Raw genomic sequence first — 13,542 nt, 5'->3', positions numbered from 1 at the left:
ATCTCAGAAGTTAGCGAATAAGCTTATCTCATCTTATTCACTTCTTTGTTCTCAAAGCTGTCCCCAAAACTTATGCTCTTTTTTCAAATAGGTTAACTGGTACAACTGGCTGAGCCTTCTGAGTTGTAAGTTAGAGCCATTCAGAAGGTGGGTCCAGACACTAAGTGATTTTCTGATTTGCTGGCTAGACCACTGACATCAGAAATGGAGGCTATCACATTGCTGGAATTTTGTTAAAATGCCCTTCTAGAACAGCGGTTATCCTTTGTTGCATTCTGAGTCTGGTTATGACAATTATGACAGCAGGCTTGGAGACAAGCTTTAGTTTGCTCTCACATTCAAATTTGGACTTGCATATCAGGGAGCTCTCTTGTTATGTGCAATAGCACGGAGGCCGGATTGATTGGAAACACTGTGGACCTGTTCCCCGCAAACCCGTTTACAATTAGTGGGGTTCAAAGTGGAAAAATACTCCAAAGAAAAGGCAAAATGCCGGATTTGGTGGACGAGTCTTTGGAGCCCATTTCCACAGTTACCTGGCTTGGCTCCCATTTGCTCTACCAGACACAACTTGGGTGAACAGGAACTTGAAAAGGAAAGTACTTTGAGCCAGTAATTAAAAAGTCCTAATTACAATAATAGATTGTACTGCCATCACACCAGTTTCTGCTCTGATGAAAGATATAGGGGTGCCACTGCGGGCACTGAGGATCATCCTCAACCATTTGTCACATTATTGGACCAAACAACAGCCAGTCTCTGCTAAGGGTCTGGCGTTTACTGAACTCAAATGCCCATAGAAGTGGGGGGAGCTGTCCAGATACCATCTAACTGGAAGCCAAGATACTCTCTCAGAGCATCCTCTCAGCAATAAACTCTACATATGCTCTGGAACCCAAGAGTCTACCCAAGTAGGTAACATGGGACTAGATAAGTTAGACTGACATTTTAATTTTATTTGGAATTCTGTGTGTGTGTGTGTGTGTGTGTGAGAGAGAGAGAGAGAGAGAGAGAGAGAGAGATCTTTGCCTTCCCTGATCCCCCCCCCCAACTCTCTTTTTTTTTTGTGGACATTTGGCTGGGTAGTTTAAATGGGAATGATCACTCAACTCTTCCCCACGTGAAGGACCACATGGCTACACAGCTGCTGCTTGTGTTTTTAGGATTTTTATTAAGGGTTTTGTTAAGTTCTGTGTTTCTGGGCTTCGGGAAAGAGAGTCCAAGGCACCTTTCTTTTTATCTTTTCCTAGGGCTGGGATGAATCCTGGTAGGGCTCAGAAACCTGCCAAGCAGCTAGACCAACCAGGGTGTGTCAGGAGGTTCATCCTGACTGGTGGCAGCCTATCAGTGACCTGTTTTTCTTGGGGAACCTTTGTAAAGATGTGGTCCACCAGGAGGAAAAGTTATCCCCCTTCCCAATCCATAACACACACACACACACGCCACAGGAAGCGTGGCCTGCATGGGATGCTGCACAGCCGTGGTGAAAGTGAGCAGGGCTGTTGGAGATGGAGTACAAGGGCGAGAGTTAGCACACTTGTGTCAGAGGACTTTCATAAACGACAGGCTTAAAGTTTGGGGGAGAGGAAGGACTGCATTTGTTTGCAAGCCATTTTCTCTCTGGTTTGGAGTTATAAATATGACAACATGATTATATGAGTTCAAGCGCCTGTTTCTTTGAAGGATGGGGGCATGCCCAAGGGTAGGAGAGGGTGGCACTATTGCAGCATGATTAAAGGAGAAGGGGGGGTAGAGGCCAAGACTGACCATCCCTGCAACTGATTTTTCCACGTCTGCACTGAGCTGGATGGACACGTAGTCCCTTCTCGCCATTTCTGCCTGGAATGCCATGAGGAAACACTTTCCAACTTTGCTAACACTGGAAGTGCATTCTGCCCATGCTCAGAAGGCCCCTCATGGTATCACATGTTCCAGGGCTGCATCCTTCTGTTAAAACAGTTTACATTTTAAATGAAAGCAATTTGTTTTCTACTCATTAGATGACTTTAGCAGATAAGAGTCGTTTATAATGTAGAGATTAAATGGACCTTGTTGATAGCTAAGTTAATGATTATAAGGCATGATGGGAGGCAAGGGGGCAAAGGGCATTTGATGCCAGGGACCGACCGACCGACCGACCCTGAGCTACCTGGAATGTAAGGGTCATGTTTAACCAGAAAACAATGTACAGTCCTCTTGTCCTTTCAGGACCTGCAGGCTATAAAAACAAATGCTTACTGCAAGAAGATCTCTAGTTAGAGTGTACGGATCAGTCATGTGTTTAAAATGTAAATGGATAATCCTTTAGATATTAAATAGTGTTCAGAGCCCTTCAGCTAAGAGTGCTCAAATTTAGAGGTAGAGATAGGGGGCTCTAACAAAATCTGTGCCCCCCAACTCCCCCCCTTTTAGTCAAATCATGCCCCCCCATAGCTTCCTAAAAACAATAGCTAAGGGGGCATCACAAAGGGGGAGACCAGCCCCTCCGAGACCTTCTGATTGGACTGCTGTTAGGGGCTTGAACAGCCAAGAGCCCTATGATGACATCTTAAAGACTAGTATGTATATTGTGGCACAAGCTTTTCTGGGCCAGAGGCCAGGGAACCTTTGGGAGATTTCCCTTCACCAAACTCCTTATCCCCGCTTTTAAGCCCCCGCCAACCCAGAAAACACAAACTAAAAGTGACCATGCATTCATAGTTAATCAACAAGATGAATAACGGCATAATCTAAATCAAGTAGGCCCATTGCTCAAGTAGCATTCAAATCAAATTTATTTGATCATCATCAGTGATATCAGTTTATGAAACAAGCCAGGAAATGGGGGGTTGGTTGGTTGATAGCACATCCCCCCAAAACAAGGAGCATGAAACAAGGGCCATGGGAAAAAGCACAGTTTCGTATTGCAACTGCAGCTTAATAAGTGACTTATACATACATTAAACAATTCATCAAACCTTCCGGCTAGCCATTGTATTGGCTCTAAAGTAAACAGGTGGCTTACTCAATGGAACACCCTTCATCTTGTTAAAGGAATAATGACATTGTAAGCACATTGTGTCCAGTTTTGGACATGAGGCCATGAGAAGAGCCCTGCAGGATCAGATGAAAGGCCTATCAAGTCCAAAATATCATTCCCACCATGACCAAACAGATGCCTATGTGAAACCCAAGGCAGGACATGAGTGCGACAGCTTCTTCCTGCTCAGGTTCCCCAGCAATTGGTACTGCCTCTGATTCTGTCCAAACTGGTGGCCATCACTATATCCTGGTAGCAAATTCCACAGTTTAATGATGCACTTTGGGAAGAAATCCTTCCCTTTGTCCGTCCTGAATCTTCCTCCATTCAGCTTCATGGAATGACTCCATTGGGCTCTAGTATTATGAGAGTGGGAGAAAAATGTCTCCCTGTACACTTTCTCCACACCATGCATAATTTTGTACACCTCTATCATGTTCCCCCTTCCTCACCTGTGCTCTAAGCTAAAGAGCCCCAAAGAGCTTCTGTTTCCTCATAGGGGGGTCTTGCTCCAAGCCTTGATCATTTTGCTTGAGCTTTTCTGCACCTTTTCCAGCTCTACAATATCCTTTTTGAGTTGTGGCGAGCAGAACCATATGAAGGATTTCACTTGTGGTCACATGTATAATGGCACTATGACATTGGCAGTTCCTTTCTGAATGATCCCCAACATGGGCTTTGTACTAGGACACAATTGCTCCGGGTATCTAGAAATGTTACCTCTTTCTTGTGACTGGAATGCACATTTATTCAGTCTATGTGAGGGTAACTGAAGTCATTCGTTATTACTACAACACTTTCTCCTTTGGATGCCTCCCGCCATCTTCCTCCATCTCAACATCACCCTGAGTATCTTGGTTAGGGGGAAGATAGTATTACTTTACTTTTGGAGCCTAACACTTTGCCCTCTCTGACATACAGAGCAACAGCAGCCCATGTACACCCTTCTCTGTCCTTCCTATAGAGTTTGTGTCCAGAGATGACCAGAGCCCCTTGCTTCTCTCCATTCCACCAGGTTCATGTTACGCTCACTATATCTAGGTTCTCTTTTAAAGCCAAGCACTTCAAGTCCCCTGTTTTGGCTTCTAGCATTAACAAATAAAGACCTATACGTGGTCTCTCTCTCCATATGTCTGGCCTGTGCATTTTCTTCGATGGCCCCTTGGCCTCTTTGACTGTCCATTGTTTTCTGCTATATGCCCATGGCTTATTTCCACCCTGTCTGCTTTTGCTCCTGTCAGCTTTCCCCGAGAGGACAGTTTTCCTCTTTAGTAGAGCTGTGGGGACAATGAGACTTCTGCTCTTGCCAAAGCTCTTGACAAGTCCCATCTCCTTCCCTTCCTCTCTATTTTGGAAGAGCAGTCGCATCAGTCTATGAAGTTGCATAGGCTGCAGTCTACTTCAGGAGTTGCAAAATGGCAAATCGAGTACTGCTATGCTGTAAACAGTTCCACAAGCAATTTTCATGCTAACGACAGCCCATGGGTTAAAGAAATGAGCAAGAGTGCTGCTTGCAACACACCGGCCACTTCCGCTTTTACTCAGCAACAAAGCATGGGTTAACCCCTAAGTTGTTTAGCCCCTAAACAGCCCAGCGGTCCACGTTCACACATCACACTCAACAACCTATGAACAGGCCGATCATAGGTTGTTGACTAAAAGCGGAACTGGCGGGTGTGCAGAAGGCCGCATGCTCACTCTCTCCCGCTTGCGCATGACAACCCTTGGGTTGTCATTATGTGTGAACCAGGTTGGAGTGCTTTATTGCATTCTTATTGCCAGGACCTTATTTACAAATGATTTAAAAAAACAGGCTGGCTTACAAGCTAATAGACATGATAAGAAAGGGGGAAAGGGTGGGGAGGGAACAGGAACACAAGCAAATCTGAGTATTTAATTCTTGTGAAGTTTTTCTTCTACTCTTAATTCTGCTGTTTTAAATTTTTCTAATTGTTTTACATTTTAATTGTGAGTCACCTTGGAGGACCTATTTGGGCTGAACTGTGACTCCCAACTTTATACATAAATAAAAAATAAAAATACGTTACATAAGAACATAGGAAGAGCCCTGCTGGATCAGACCAAGGGTCCATCTAGTCAAGCATCCTGTTCACACAGTGGCCAACCTGCTGCCCTCAGGAAATCCACAAGCTGGACATGAGTGCAACAGCACCCTCCTGCCCATGTTCCCCAGCATACTGGGCACACCGCCTCTTAACTGGAGGTAGCATAGAGCCCTCAGGCCTAGAAGCCATGGATAGCCTTCTCCTCCACGAATTTGTCCATTCCCCTTTGAAAGCCATCCAAATTAGTCGCCATCACTGTATCTTGCAGAAGTGAATTCCATAGTTTAACTCTGTGCTGTGTGAAGAAGTCTTTCCTTTCCTTTTTCAGTCCTTCCTGAAGCTCCCACCTGCCTCTGATACTGCAAGTTATATCTAGTCATTGTGACTAGTAGCCATGGACAATACATGCTAAGATTGTTTTTCAATGAAGGTTCTGGGGGGATAATGATGTAAATCAGAGGTAGGCAGCGTGCCGTATGTGGGTTACCTGCAGGGCCACTGGGGCGATCCGTGTGCATGCTCCCTGCCACCACTCTGAACGCAATGGGCAGCAGGCTCCTGCCAGCCCACCAGACAACTGGCAGGAGCCCGAAGCTGCAGGGGAAGAGGGTGCACGAAGAACCACCCCTACGCGCCCTTTTCCCCTGGAAAATGGGGCTCCTGCCACCCTGGGAACCCCTGGATAATTGCTGCACTGGGGGCAAGATTAAAGCCTCCTCTCCACCACAGCAATCTTCAGCAGCATCACTGCAGTGTGGTTGGATACCTTAACCTCTCCTCTGTCCCAAATATGCTACTCAATATTGCTGGGATGTGGGGAGGGTTAAAGCCCCCCCCCAAGCAATCTGTAGTGGGATTTGATGGGGGGGAGTGTGCATGTGTAAGCGTGTGCGGGTAAGTCCCCAGGCTGTAAATGTTACCTGCAAGTTTATATACCAAAAATCATGATGCTTTCAAATTTGAGACACCCTGTAACAAAAGCATAAAGGAAATGGTGTGTGCATGCGTGCGTGCGAGAGTGAGAGCACGAGCGAGAGAGAGCACTCATTTTTAAGCCAACTTAAATCTTGAACATGCTTTCCCTCTGCCCGTAGTTTATCCCAGCATTTGGGGCTTGGACTAGCTTTGAACACTTTTTGCTTTCAGGGCTATTATTGGTGTGATGGATGGGGAAGAAATCCAACCCTTGTGGATCAAGGGGGTAACCTGTTTGCACTCTGTCAGCAGGGTGTTAGAAACGACTGCCCCATGGAAGGCCTTTCTTGCTGATACAATGTTAAGCCAACATCCTGTCTACATACAGAATTACAGAGCACTTTATATGGGAACAATGGAGTTTACCTCCTAGCTCAATTTCTCAACCATCATATCCTTTTCAAAAGCACAGAAATAATGGCAGGACATAATGGCGGGGGGCGGGGAGCATTCATGCAAAAGAGGGCAACCTTGGAGGAAATACAAAACAGCAATACCTGAAAGGTGACAGCACAGTGATAAATTAATATTCAAGGAATTGAGTAACATGAAGATTTTTATTTATTTATTTATTACAATAAAAGCTGTCTGCAGAAGCACCTCATTCCACACATGTCAAGAGATGAGATTGCTTGTATCCAAATGAGATGGAAAGACCTTTAATAATTCCCTCTAATAGAAAACACAGGTGGTTGAGTGCCGACACAACTGGAGCCAAAATGGGGCCACCATGAAGCAAGAGGGAATCAGCATGCTCAGGCAAACCCTGAGGTATGTGGAAGCACAAAACTGTTTTTTAAAGGGATCCAAGTGGGGGTGGGGGTGGGGGAACAGCCCAATGAGGACTGGGCATACTCAGTGGACTCCAGGACCCATGGACGGCCAGGAAAACAGAAAACCAGGGCTGGGGTGGGGAGGAATGAATTGGCCCAGCTTTGTTGGGGAGCATAGCCGGCTGCCTGGCTGGCGCCCTGAGCAGGCACAAGGAACAGCCTTGTTAGGGCTGAGGAGGGATACTCTACCATAGTTTGTTGCCGGTTCTGTTTGCATATATAAAGTGCCTTTCTAGCGTTGTACCATATTCCGCTACCACAGGCTGTCGTTGCTTGGCTTTTCGAGGCCTTGCTTTGCATGCTTCCTGGAAGCATCTGACTGGCCTCTTTTGAAAACAGAATACCAGACACAGACCTACACCTGATCCAGAAAGGAAAGTCTCATCTTATTGCACTGCTGTTGCACAAATTATGCTTAAGTTCGTTCCCTCTGGGAGGGGTATGCCAATATCCCCTTAAAGACACACAGAACTCTGAGATTCAGTCCAACGCAGTTTTATTTGGCAAGAGACAAACAGTGCCGTTCGGGTGGATTCTCGCGGCTGGCGCCACAAAGGAGAACCACACCCTGAACGTTTTTGGTACAGCTTATATACGTTCGGGTCACATGACTTGTTTCTTTATCAGCTGGATACTCTAAGGTTCATAACTTTTGCCCTGCCTACTTATGACGTCTCCTTGACATGTTTATCCTCCTACTACATACATCAGATGTACATTATAATGACCTCATTAGCTATGCGGGGTGGGTCTCACAATATTCATGAACTTCATTAAGCATGCGTAGTTGACATGTCTCTATGGCTGATGTGTCCTTGCAGGCTGGGCAGGAAGCGATCTAGCTGGAACTGGTTCTAACCAGCTGCAGGCGCCGCGGCTTCGCAAGGGGGGGGGGACTCCTCTGGCTGTACGTGATATGAAACAGACCGTTGCTGTTGGTGTCAACAAGTGCCTTATCCAACAAGGATAAGACTATCTTCCTTTGGGACTTTCCACCGTAGGAGGCTGCCTGAGATGGCTGCCACTACCTTAAGATGGTGTCTCTTTGGTTCTATCAATCCCCCCTTAAAAGCCTTTCATCGAGCATTAAACACGTTAGTCAGCCATCTCGACTTTGTCATAATGCAAAAGCATTTGTTTTGACAAGGCAGCTTCAATTAATCTTTGGGACAGACCCCTAGCACAGAGGGTGATGCAACAGCCAAACAGTACCAAAACTCCAACTACCACTACAAGCGATATAAGGACAGTGGCTGCCAAATGTTTCCATTTACCGAACCCTTTTTCCAGCCAGACAGTTAAGGGGTTATTAACTCCTGAATTCTCGGCTAATTCTTCAGATAGGGTTGTGAGGCCTTGCAACGCCTTCGTTACCGTGCCATCAGGGTTGTTATTGTTGGGGATGAAGGTGCAGCATCTCCCACTTAACATAACGCATACACTTCCTTTTTCTGCTAACATCATGTCAAGAGCACGCCGATTTTCCGAGGCCATTTGGCTAGAGGCATCTAATTGTTCAGCCAATCCCTTTATAGCATCTCGGGTATAGTTTATAAACCTTTGCTGATTATAATAGATGTCATTACTCCAATCTACATTTTTGTTAATGGTTGCCCACCAAAACAGAGTAGATTTGAATCCCGCAGCTATTTGGTTTCACCCTTTAAACTCATCAGGGACTCCTCTTGGCATTCCTATTGAATCTATATATATTATATTCGATTGTTGAAAGGGGTCGCACTTTGCCTTCGGCGGGAGTGGGCAGGCTGCTGAGGTGGGTGGAAAGCAATGGAAAAGGGTACCGCAAGCTGAACCAGCCCGCAGGTCCCAGACCAATTTGAGGGAAGGGTTTCAAAGAGCTCCAGGCCTCCACAATACCAACAGAGGTAGGCTCAGGGAACAGGCAGAGAGTTATTATGGAATGTTGTGGTGTTGAGGCAGGTTGAGAGATTGCCCAGAGGGGTACTATCTTGCTCTAGGGACCGGTAGATGCATCCAGTGTGGCTCCATCCCTCCATGGAAGACACAGGGGGTAGGATGTGACCTTCTATTTTGAGGGGGGGTAGAGTTTATTGAGGTCTTGGCAACTCTCGTCGCCCCACACATCGGGATGTTGAAACAGATGGATCAAGCAAGTAAGGTGGGAAGGCTGGTCCCACCCTAAGGGAAAAGGTAATACCTTGGCGACGGATCTTCCAGCCGCGCATACAAAACAATCGGATTTGTTTAAGGACTTGGCTGTGTATTTCACCCACTCTAACCATACATTGTCAGTTTCTTTTGTCATTGGGATCCCTAACCGGGCTCTCCAGGGGTGGTCTTTTATTTCTGGGATCTGCACTAAGGGTGGCTTGGGAGGGGCTTTTGTGGTTAATCTGGCCTGTTGTATGACTTGCTTGATGGTTTTATGGACCCGCAGTAGGCTCCACTGATCTAATCCCCACTGTCCTCCCTTGGTGAGGCAGACTTTGGTCACTAGTGGTAACTGGCTTTTCCGGCTGCCAGTGTAGTAGGTGTAAGGTTTAGTCAGTTGCACTTCAAAAACCCTTTTTCCTAGGCAGGTGATGGACTTCATGGATTTATAATTTGTTGTTGTTGTTCAGTCGTTAAGTTGTGTCCGACTCTCCGTGACCCCATGGACCATAGCACACCAGGCCTTCCTGTCCTCCGCTCTCTCCCGGAATATAATAAATCTCCCGGATTTATAATATTCTGCCCCTAAAGAAGTTCTGAAAACTGTTTGGCCATTTTCTTGACAACAAGATTGCCCTGCTCCCACTACTCCATTGGTAAGTAATGCTAGGACCCACAGCCACTTCATTTTTGGCGAAAAAGTCCCTTCAGCCCCTCAAGAGCCTGATAGTCCCACGCCATCTCTAAATCTTGCCCTGTGCCTACCTGAGCGTCCGGGGTCGGGGAGGGCAGAGGGTTATTGCTTGTGGACCCCGGGTCTCTTTGGGCACAGGATGCAGAGGTCTGATCTGGATACTTTTTTATCCTAGTATGATGAGTCCACCTATCCCACCCAAAAGTTTTACCGCTGTGTGGCTAGTCAGGGCCACAGTATAGGGTCCGTCCCACCTGGCAGTCAGGGGCTCCTTTTTCCACTTTTTGACTAGTACTTGGTCTCCAGAGCGGAAAGGGTGGACAGCCTGGTCAAGCAGCAAAGACTGGAACTCCGCAGCATGGCGGTGTAACTGAAACAAAACAGACTGCAAACCAGTAACATGGTCCCACAACATTTGCTTTCCCACTTCCCAAGTGGCTCGCTCCCGTTGTCCTGGGCGCAGAACTCAAGGTGGTCGCCCAAACATGAGCTCGAAAGGGGATAACTTAATCCCTTTGCGGGGTGTTTTCTGGATTTTAGTTAAGGTGAGGGGGAGAGCCTTGACCCATTTGAGGTGAGTTTCTGCACAGATCTTAACTAAGGTTTCTTTTAGGGTCCTATTCATCCATTTGACTTGGCCAGAGCTTTGGGGCTGCCAGGGCATGTGAAGGTGCCACTGGATCCCCAGAGCCTGGGCGGTTTTCTGAGTAACTTGGGAGACAAAGTGGCTCCCCATATCACATTCACTGGACTCAGGGAGAGAAAACCGGGGTACTATTTCATTGAGTAGGGCCTTAGCCACAGCTTGGGCTTGGCAAGTATGGGTTGGGAAACACTCAACCCATCCAGTGAGCTGATCAACAAACACAAGCATGTACTTAAAACCTTTACATGGGGCATCTCAGCAAAGTCAACTTGGAGCCTTTGGAATGGATAGTGGGCCCACAGTCTCTCTCCCATCAGGGCGGGAGGCTGTTTTCCCTTGCTGTGCATTTTTAGGCAGACAGGGCAGTGTGTGACTATTCTCTGTGCTTCTGCGTGCGGGGCGGGCCCTAGGATGGTGCGTCTAGCTAAATCTACCATGGGTCCAGCTCCCATATGGCCCTGGGTGTTGTGCAGGTCTTCCAAGATCTGCCTTAAAATTACTAAAGGGGTGTACACGATTCCATGGGGCAGGACCCACCACCCGTCTAGCCCCTTTTGCCCTCTGCAGATCTTGGCCTGTGTCTCTTCTTCCTCAGTATATTGGGGCTTTGTTACTGGCGCGGGCTTGGTCAGGCATATCCAGGTCATCCCGTCCTTGGCGGCTTCTTTGGCTGCGATGTCAGCTTGGTGATTCCCCCGATTCTGAGCAGGATCCTCGGCCCGTCCATGTGCATATACATGCACAACTGCTAATTCCTTGGGCAGCATCAGAGCTTCAAGGAGGGCTGTGATCAGACGTCCGTGGGCCACCTTGTGTCCAGAGGCAGTTATGAAACTTCTCTCTCTCCATAGCTTGCCGTGTGCGTGCACTGTCGTAAATACATACTTGGAGTCAGTGTAAATGTTTGCCCGCTTACTGGAGGCCATTTTTAAAGCTTCTGTCATCGCGACCATTTCGGCAGCCTGGGCCGAAAGGTGGGCTGGGAGTTTATATAGCCAGCGGTTTGAGCGGATACCACAGCTGCTCCAGTGTGTCGATGCCCATCTTTCATGAAACTGGACCCGTCAACGTAGAATTCTTCATCGGGGTCGGGCCAGGGAACGTCTTGCAGGTCTGGTCGAGCAAGGGTTTCTTCGTTGAGGACCTCTAGGCTGTCGTGGGTGGCTCCCTGGCCGGGCTCCAGCAAGAGGGTTGCCGGATTTAGAGTTGTGGAGGTCTTGAAGGTGAGATTTGGGGCAAGCAAAAGGGCAATCTCATAGTGCGAATGCCGGGCGGGGTTGAGGTATTTCTCTCCACCTCCTGAGCCTAATATCTGGGGAACCCCACGGGGAACAACCAATTCCATGTCTTCTCCTAAGGTTAGTTTCTTTGCCTCTTGAACGAGGAGGGCGTAGGCTGCAACAGCTCGCAAACAGGCGGGCCATGATGGACCAATGGTGTCCAGCACCCTTGAGTAATACTGGGTGAAGGGAGGGCCCATACTCCTGGCAAAGCACACCTGCTGCCACCCCCCCTTTGCTCATGCACAAAGAGGCAGAAGGCCTTGGCAGGATTTGGGATCATCAAGGCTAGGGGAGACATTAGGAACCGTTTAAGCTCTTGTAAGGCTTTTTCCATATCCTTGGTCCAGGTCCAGTTGAGCACTCCTTCCTTTGTTAAGGATTCATAGAGTGGCTTAGCCTTGCCACCATAGTCTGCAATCCATAAGCAGCAGAATCCGGTGAGGCCCCAAAACGCCCAAAGTTCACGCGGGCAGCTTGAGGAGGGGTAGTCTTGAATGGCCTGTATTCGGCAATGATCAAGGCGGTGCTGGCCTTTTGATATTTTATAGCCTAAAAAGGCGACTTCTGCTTTTACGAGTTGCGCCTTTTTGCCAGAGACTTTGTACCCACAGGTTGCCAGCAAATTGAGCAATTCGCGGGTATATCGTTCACAGTCTTGAGGGGTCTCGGCGGCAATCAACAGATCGTCACAATACTGTAAGACCTAGCCCTTTTCGAGGCCCCCCTTCCAGGCGGCCAGGTCTCTTTGTAGTTGGGACCTCAAAACCTCAGGAGCGCATGTGAGCCCCTGAGGCACTACTGTCCACATTAGCTGGGTCTTATGGTGGGTATCAGGGTCTTCCCATTCAAAGGCGAACAGGGGCTGGGCCGTTTCATGGAGGGGTATTGAGAAGAACGCATCCTTCAAGTCTAGGACAGAAAAGCAGGTGCTCTTTGGAGGGATCTGGGTCAGGATTGTGTGGGGATTCGGCACGACAGGATAGGGAGCTATAATTAATTTGTTGATAAGGCGTAAGTCTTGCACAAGCCTGTAATCTGGGCCCCCAGTTTGGGGACCCCCAAAATGGGGGTGTTGTATGGGGAAGTTCCTTCACTGAACCAGCTGCAAGCCTTGAATTTCTCAATGAGGGGTTTCAGGCCTTTCCAGGTAGCCAATTTCATTGGGTACTGGCAGACTTTGACAGGGCCGTGGCCGGGCTTTAGAGTAAAAACAACGGGGGCTGCAGTCTTTGCCCGGGCCCATCCTCCGTTCTCAGCCCAGGCGGAGGGGTCCACACCCGGGAATTGTGACCACTCAGGACTCCCCTCAGGAGCCCTGACCGTATAAGTCAACAAGGCCATGTGGTAGTTGGACGCCTGTTGTTTAGGAATTCTAACTTCTATTTGGCCATTGCAAAAGCTTATCTCGACCTGTAATTTTGTCAAGATGTCTCTTCCCAGGAGGGCTACGGGGCACGCGGGGATGCAAACGAACTGATGAGTAAGGTGGGTGTCACCAATTTTAGTGAGGAGGGGTCGGGCCTTTTCGAGGCGGGTCATATGATCCTCAACACCCTGAATCTGCGCACTCCCCCCTGAGCCCCCTGGAGGCAAAGGGGACGAGGCTAAGGGTAGGCCCAGTGTCAATTAAGGCAGGCATGGTCTGGCCCTCTACTTCAATTGGGCGGGACAGCTAATACCCTGGAAGACAGAAACAAAATTCAAAGTAGTCTTGATAGACTGGAGCGCTGGGCAGAAAACAACAGAATGGCATTTAATAGGGAGAAATGCCAAGTTCTGCACCTAGGAAGAAGAAACCAAATGTACAGTTACAAGATGAGGGATACGTGGCTCAACAACACTATAAGCGAGAAGGATCTTGGAATTGTCGATCACAAGCTGAATATGAGCCAT

Source organism: Heloderma suspectum, chromosome 11 (assembly GCF_057233095.1).
Source record: "Heloderma suspectum isolate Gila_16-S chromosome 11, 16-S_ref, whole genome shotgun sequence".
Classification (NCBI taxonomy): Eukaryota; Metazoa; Chordata; class Lepidosauria; order Squamata; family Helodermatidae; genus Heloderma; species Heloderma suspectum.
Note: the sequence above shows the minus strand (reverse complement) of the source record.